This window comes from Olea europaea, unplaced genomic scaffold, assembly GCF_002742605.1.
Source record: "Olea europaea var. sylvestris unplaced genomic scaffold, O_europaea_v1 scaffold7619, whole genome shotgun sequence".
NCBI lineage: Eukaryota > Viridiplantae > Streptophyta > Magnoliopsida > Lamiales > Oleaceae > Olea > Olea europaea.
This window is the reverse complement of record NW_019266034.1, coordinates 1-7,129: the sequence shown is the minus strand read 5'-3', so window position 1 is coordinate 7,129 and position 7,129 is coordinate 1. Positions and strand designations below refer to the sequence as shown.

The 7,129-nt window shown below is 36.3% G+C and overlaps 1 pseudogene; it reads right to left on the bottom strand.

Annotated features, from left to right (window-relative positions):
- LOC111391206 overlaps positions 1 to 6,105 on the bottom strand; it is a 7,430-nt pseudogene extending 1,325 nt beyond the window's left edge.
- Between the last annotated feature and the right edge of the window lie 1,024 nt (positions 6,106 to 7,129).

Below are 7,129 nucleotides of genomic sequence, written 5' to 3'. Positions count from 1 at the left end.
CGAGTAAAATTGACTATATACATGTTTAAGAAAGAACATGAGAACCAGAAGTTTTACCTTAGCATATAGTTTAACCTTGAAACCTAGGATTGCGGCAATTGTCATGCCAACGAGGTAGAATGTCACCAAATTAATGCACACAGCCAAATGCTGCCAGCCGTATCCTCTGGCTACACCTGTAGAATTGTATAATTTCATGGAGAGAACAGATGGTCGAACATATTATAATAAAGATCTAGTAATCGAACCTGATAAGATTCCTTGGATAAAGTCGCATAATATAGACACCAAGATAAAGGGGGTCATTTTAGAATATGAATTGATTATTACTGAACTGTCACTGAGCGAGTTAGCCCACAAGTTATGACCGAAAGCAAGGGCTAAAACGATACATAATGCAACGAGAATAGTTAGCTTTAGTGTGACGCTCATGGCATGCTTAGCTCAATCAGGATTTCCGACTCCCAACTCATTAGACACCCTTGTGCTGCAAAAGTAACGGTACATTAAAGAAGAAATTACTAACAGAGATATTTGAAATGCGCAGAATGATTTCTTGATAAGATTACCTCGCAGCGGCACTGAGGCCATAAGCAAACATGTAGGCAACGGCTTCCGTATTTACACTGGAAACATAATTTTGGAGAATTAGTATGCACACCTAACAAAAAGAAGTCTATGGAAGAGCGAAAATAACGGAGTACAAAACTTACCACATTGCTATAAGTGAAGAAGTAACTTCTGAGTTTGGCATAAGTCCAGCCTACAAAACTAAAATCTCAAAAGCCCAATACTGCAAATTGATTAAAATATGAGGAAAATAAGTTCACCAAGACAAGTTTATGTATTAAATGTTAGTCGCCCTGTGTTCGAATTAATGGGAAGATCAATTGGAATATGAGACTAACCACACCATAGCTGCTAAAGGCAGGGTTATCTTCAAGTTCGAGAAGATGTGACTGAGAGACTCTGACCTGAGTGCATTCCATGTCTCCTCAAATTTCTTTGCTTTAAGCACGTACAAGCTTAACATAAGGATCGAGATCCAGAGTGAAATTGAAGCTGCTAATGATGCTCCTTTATAATCAAGTGTAGTCCAATGAACCAAAGCATAGGCGATGCTGATATGACGGGCTAGAAGGAGCAATCACTACACCAAAAATCACTTTTTGCAATGGGCAGAAAACATTGTCGTAGAGCTATTGCAACGTTCGCGCGTCTGTTGTGGGTTTCAATGTTGCTGTAGAGCGAAGAGTTTCGGCAACGTTCTTTGCACGTTGCCAAAGCTCTCTTTTTGCAATGTGCAAAGAAGGTAGCCGAAACCTCTTTTTGCAACATTTACAACACGTTGCCAAAGCTCTTTTTTTGCAATATTCAATGCACGTTGTCGAAGACTCTTTTTGCAATGTTCATTGCACGTTGCCAAAACTCTCTTTCTGCAACGTGCAAAGAACGTTGCCGAAGACTCTTTTTGCAACATTTATAGCACGTTGCCAAAGCTGTCTTTTTGCAACGTTCACTGCACGTTGCCGAAGATCTTTTTGCAACGTTCACTGCACGTTGCCAAAGCCCTCTTTTTGCAACGTGCTATGAACGTTGCCAAAACCCCCTTTTTGCAACGTGATATGAACGTTGCCAAAACCCTCTTTTTGCAACATTTACTGCACGTTGCCAAAGCTCTCTTTTTGCAACATTTACTGCACATTGCCAAAGCTCTCTTTTTGCAATGTTCGTTGAATGTTGCCGAAGCTTCTTTTTGCAACGTTCACTACATGTTGTCGAAGCTCTCTTTTTGCAACATTCTGTAAACGTTACCAAAGCCATCTTTTGGCAACGTTCATGGAACGTTGCAAAAAGAGGGCTTGATAGCAAATGCCATTTTTATTTTTATTTTTATTTTTATTTTTTCCTCAATTATTTCACATTTTTTCTTTCATTGCAAACCTGTGAATTCAAAACTTATTTACTATATATATACGCACAAGTGACAACAAAAAATTCAAAGTACGTCATTTAAGTAACATGATCCCATATACAATATTACTTCATCAAAACACAATAAATACTCCAACTCAAAAATACACACCATCTAACCAAAGAGGTAGGAAAAATGTCCAAAATGCTTAAGAAGTTACTTTCAAGTCTTATTGCCACATACATAACAAAAAATAGTGCAAATGTCGTGACATTATTTGAAAAATTAATTTGGTACATATTTGAGTGCTTTTGTTGAAGACAAAATTTGAATAACCATCTCCATCACCTATAGGGAAAAAAAAGTCTTGTATCGTGGTTTTTCAGTGGGGAACGGGGATGACCATTCTACCAGTGGTTCATTTTTCCTTTGTGTTATCAAGGACACAAAACTTATGTTCAAGTCTTTCTGTCACCCGTGAGAAGGTTTGAATAGGTCTGGACGTGAGAGGGCGTGCACGACCCTTGAAAATCACTCCGAAAAAGAAATTTCTTTTCATGGTGAATCAGCTCATAAAATGGTGTGGTGGCTCGTGAACTCTAGCTATGAAAAATTGATTCAGGTTTCAATCTACAATTTCAATTGAACCAAGAACCAACAAAAAGTCCAACACAGAATCCAGAAGTTAGAAACTTAATAACAGCGATAAGATTAATACCTGGTGAGGAGAAGACTTGGAAGCGAAAGGGCATACTGGGCAGCTCCAATCTTGAACAGAAAGAGAAGCCAAAGTTACTGCTAAAGAAGCATGTATTGTGGAAACAACTTGATTGCAAAAATCAAATGAACGTTTTGGAAAGACCCTTCTTGTTAACAAGAATAATGTCGTCCATGAGATTACACCAAATACGATCAATTGTATGATATAATCTTCCATAACTATTTTCCTTTCTCCCCAAGTTGAAAGAAAAGCATGAATAGATAATGGATCAAGTGTTTTAAACTTCTCAAAATAGAGCTTCTTGTTGTGAAAACTAGATCGGATATTCAAGCATTCGGTTCACAGTATTCAACAGTGCAATGAATAAAAGTTCAACTCGTGCCATGTTAGATGTAATTAAAAGCAAAGAGGAAATATGGAAAGTGGAAAAGAGGAAATAAATTCAAGCAAAATGAAGCAAATTATGGAAAGTGCAAATACCCGTACAGGTACTTTGGAGGTGTGCATAACCCTAACTCCTATAACAACTCAGTCAAATTAGGGCTTTCAACTTGCATGTATATACCTTGCAGGAAGGGGCTTCAGGTGGGGCCCATTTCAGAGTCTCCATTCTCGAACCCGTCGATCAATTCTAGGTTGGAGGAGTAATAATAATCCTCTTCGCTGCCGCTCATATAATCCCCCATCCTCGAGTATCTGTTCCTTCATCAATACATGTGGGAGTATTTATAAATAACGGATGAGAATATTCAAATCTGATTACTTTGATCAGCACTTACCGGACATAATCGGCGAGATCGAAACAAATTTTCCAGCGGCACAGGGTATAGGTATAGGTATAGGGAACGAAAAAGTTGGCTTGAGCGTGGAGTCTTGAAAATCTGGGCCTTTTTGAAGAAACTTGGTCGGAGATTAGAGACCTAAGAGATGTCGGCCGCCGGTGGACTGGAAGCCGGGGACTGCGAGAGAAATAGGGCGAGAGTGGAGAGACGGAGAGAGACGTGGGCTTAAAAAAAATAAATAAATAAAATAAAAATAAAAATATATATATATATATTGGGCCTATTGGAGCCCAAAATTTAGTGACACTAATCAACGGCAACGTACATTAAACGTTGCCAAAACTAATCAACGACAACGTTCAGTGAACGTTGCTAAAACATATACAGCAACTTGCATTGCCCATTGCAAAAACTACTTAACAACAACATTTATCGAACGTTGCTAAAACTGATTAATAGCAACATTCGGATGGGCGCTTCTAAAACATGTAACGGCAACGTGTATTGCCCGTTGCCAAAACTAATCAACGGCAACGTTCACTAAACGTTGCCAAAACTACTCAACGGCAACGTTCAATGAACGTTGTTGACACTAATCAACGGCAACGTTCATTAAATGTTTCCAAAACTAATCAACGACAACGTTCAATGAACGTTGCTAAAATATCTACAGCAACGGTCAATGCACCTTGCCAAAAAAAAAAAAAACAACAACAACAACAACGGTCTTTGAACGTTGCGAAAGGGGGTATTAGCAACAACCACTCAAAGAACGTTGCTAAATCTTACTTTTCTCAACCAATTGCAATATGCATTTGCTGAATGTTGCAATAAATCTCTTTTAGCAACATACAATTGGTGAATGTTGCCATTGAAATGTTGTAAAAGGTCATTTTTCTTGTAGTGAATGAGCACACAACCAATGGTATGACAATTGATTGCGTTTGAAGAAATCTCAAGATATTTTGCAACAACCCATACGCAGGTAATCCAGGAATGAGATACTTCAAATAGAGAGCAGCTCAATCTTGATGTAGTAAAGTCATAACGATGTCGAAATACCACCGTAGAACTGATACGACGATGGCAAAAATGAGCGTTATATAATACAGGATGCCTGTAGGTATATTCCAAGCATCCTATACTGTTTTGCGCCATATCCTCGCCCGCATAATGTCTCAAGCGCACCACTCAAGCCAACCTAGAATGTCAGGTAAAAAACATAAATCGATTGCTAGCCAATCAAATAAGTACAGAAACAAGATTTGAAGTAGAAGTCAGTGTAAGTTTTCTCCTCCTTTTCGCTCTTGAAATTTCTGCAGTCATTTTAGTATACTAGAATTCTTTTTTCCTCTGCACTGTAGAAATTTTTACAAGATAAAAAATTCGTGCGACATACTCTGTGCGCCATAACTTCTCAACCGAACAACGATAAAAATCTAGGAGAGTTCGGTTGGCTGCGATTTTAGCCTATGTTGCACAGAAACGGGAAACGAAACAAGACACCATACGGGAAAATAACATTTCTGAAAAATGTAGAACATGAAATGTTGTGGAAATGTTATATTAAAATTATTAACTTAATTTCATTAATTCAATATTCAACTCTATAATATAAGTTAAATAATAAAATTTCTACTATCTATCTAATTTAACTAAGATCTTGACATAAAATGATTTTCATCTCATGAGTCAAAACAATTATTGATAATGAATCAACACTCAAATTAAAAAGGCCATAAGTTCTCAAGTCAAATTGCTTCACTTGCATTACTACCATCAATATTTATAACACTATCACCAGCATCATTGAATGACATGGCCTTCATCTCTAGTTCATCTAAAGAAAGATTTGCAAAATCAAGTGTTCCAACAACTTTGAAAGAGTCAAATTGATTCCCTGCTATATCCCATGTCTACTATCTTCCTCAACGTCTCACAATTCTCAACAAACAATTAGAATTTGATGAAGGATGCACAATAATTAGAAAATTTAGGTTTATATTAAAATATAGCATTATAATACTTTTATATAATAAAGTCCATAATTTAAGTTAATTTTAAGCCAAAACCCATAATCAAGTTAACTATTTTTTATTATTTTTTTTTTTGGTGAAAAATAGGAATTTTTCCACTCAAAGTCTCCATCAAGTTTTCATAGAATTTCAGAATTCCATTAAAAAAGGGAATTTTTTTTTTCTTCGAGTTTCCTAAACATTTCCGGAGAGTTTCCAAAGAATTTCATTTTCCAAAATGAAACGCTAGCGTCCGGAGAGTTTCCACGAATCATAGGTTTTAGCTAATGAAAGTCCAACGCACAAAAACAAGAAAAATCACACATCTCTACACTGTACACTTCACATCACCTACTGTACTGATCAACTTCTAATTAACTTCAATCTCAATCATGTGATGCAAGACTAATCTTTGACATATAGATGTTAAACTGGTCAAATAAGAAAATAAAATCACATCAATTTCTTGAAAACACTACTAATTAGAAATAAAAGACAAGAAATTTGATTAAATAAGTCAATAAAATCTTCACAGTCCATATACAGTTAATAATTTATTTTCTTGGAGAGTATAAAGGGATTTACCATAAGAGCAAAACCAGAAACGGAAGCCCATGAATTGGCAAGATTAGAGCCGGGGAGCTCGAGCTCTCCAAGGTGGCCGCCGAGCATTACAAACACCAAATGTATAAAATAGTAAGCAACGTGTAAGTGTTATGCTCTAGGTCCAATCAACCTTGGACATAAATATTTTTAATATATAATTAATGCAATCTAATGACAGATCTATTATTTAATTAATAGACAATCAAATTAAATAATAGAGTTCGTAAATTCAAATTTTCGTAATTTGTTAATCACAAGGAGTTGTGATTGAATCTTAAATCATCTGTGGTCATAAGAAATAACTAGATACGGATATCTTTATTACGGATAGACCATCATGTGTGACATTTCTTACTTGTAAAGTAAGTAGTTGATATCACAAGTTAAAGTGTGATGACACTTAAATAAACACGTGGATGTTTTGTTATAGAACAAAACATTGGAGACACATCGAGAAATTCCACATGGATAACTATCTGAGTATCAGCGGTTAATCTCTAACGTTTGGTAGTGAAATTGGTCCTTTTACTTGAGGTCGTCATGGTACCTTATATGAGGTCAGTCATACTTTGGCAATGTTGAATGTTGCTTTGCCAAGAGCCACTAATACGATATAATTCGGGTATATCAAGAATCGTATGAAGGTTGTGAATGACCAATAGAGGATTCGTCACTCTTAGATAGTAAGAGATTATGATCTGAGTTTCATTCAATTAAGTCGATAACGAAATCTTTGGCCGAAGTGTACTCATAAGTCGAAAAGAAGTTTCTGACTTATATTAACTTAATAGTGAAATGAGAGATATGATTGATAATCGAGATTAACACACTTCCATATCTCGTAATTGATCGGATCATATTGACGAAAGGATTATAGCTTTACGGTAAATGAACGAGTTTGGTTTTGTCATACCACGTGACATTTTCCGTCACATGTATTGCCCTGACACATTGCTAGATGTCAATCTAGGACGGCGAGTGTAAATTAGTAATAAATTAAAAGGGTGTTTTAATTTATCAATTTTAATTAGATCAAAATAATATTTCATCTCGTTAGGCATCTTGATCGGGAACCCGATGGGTCGCACAC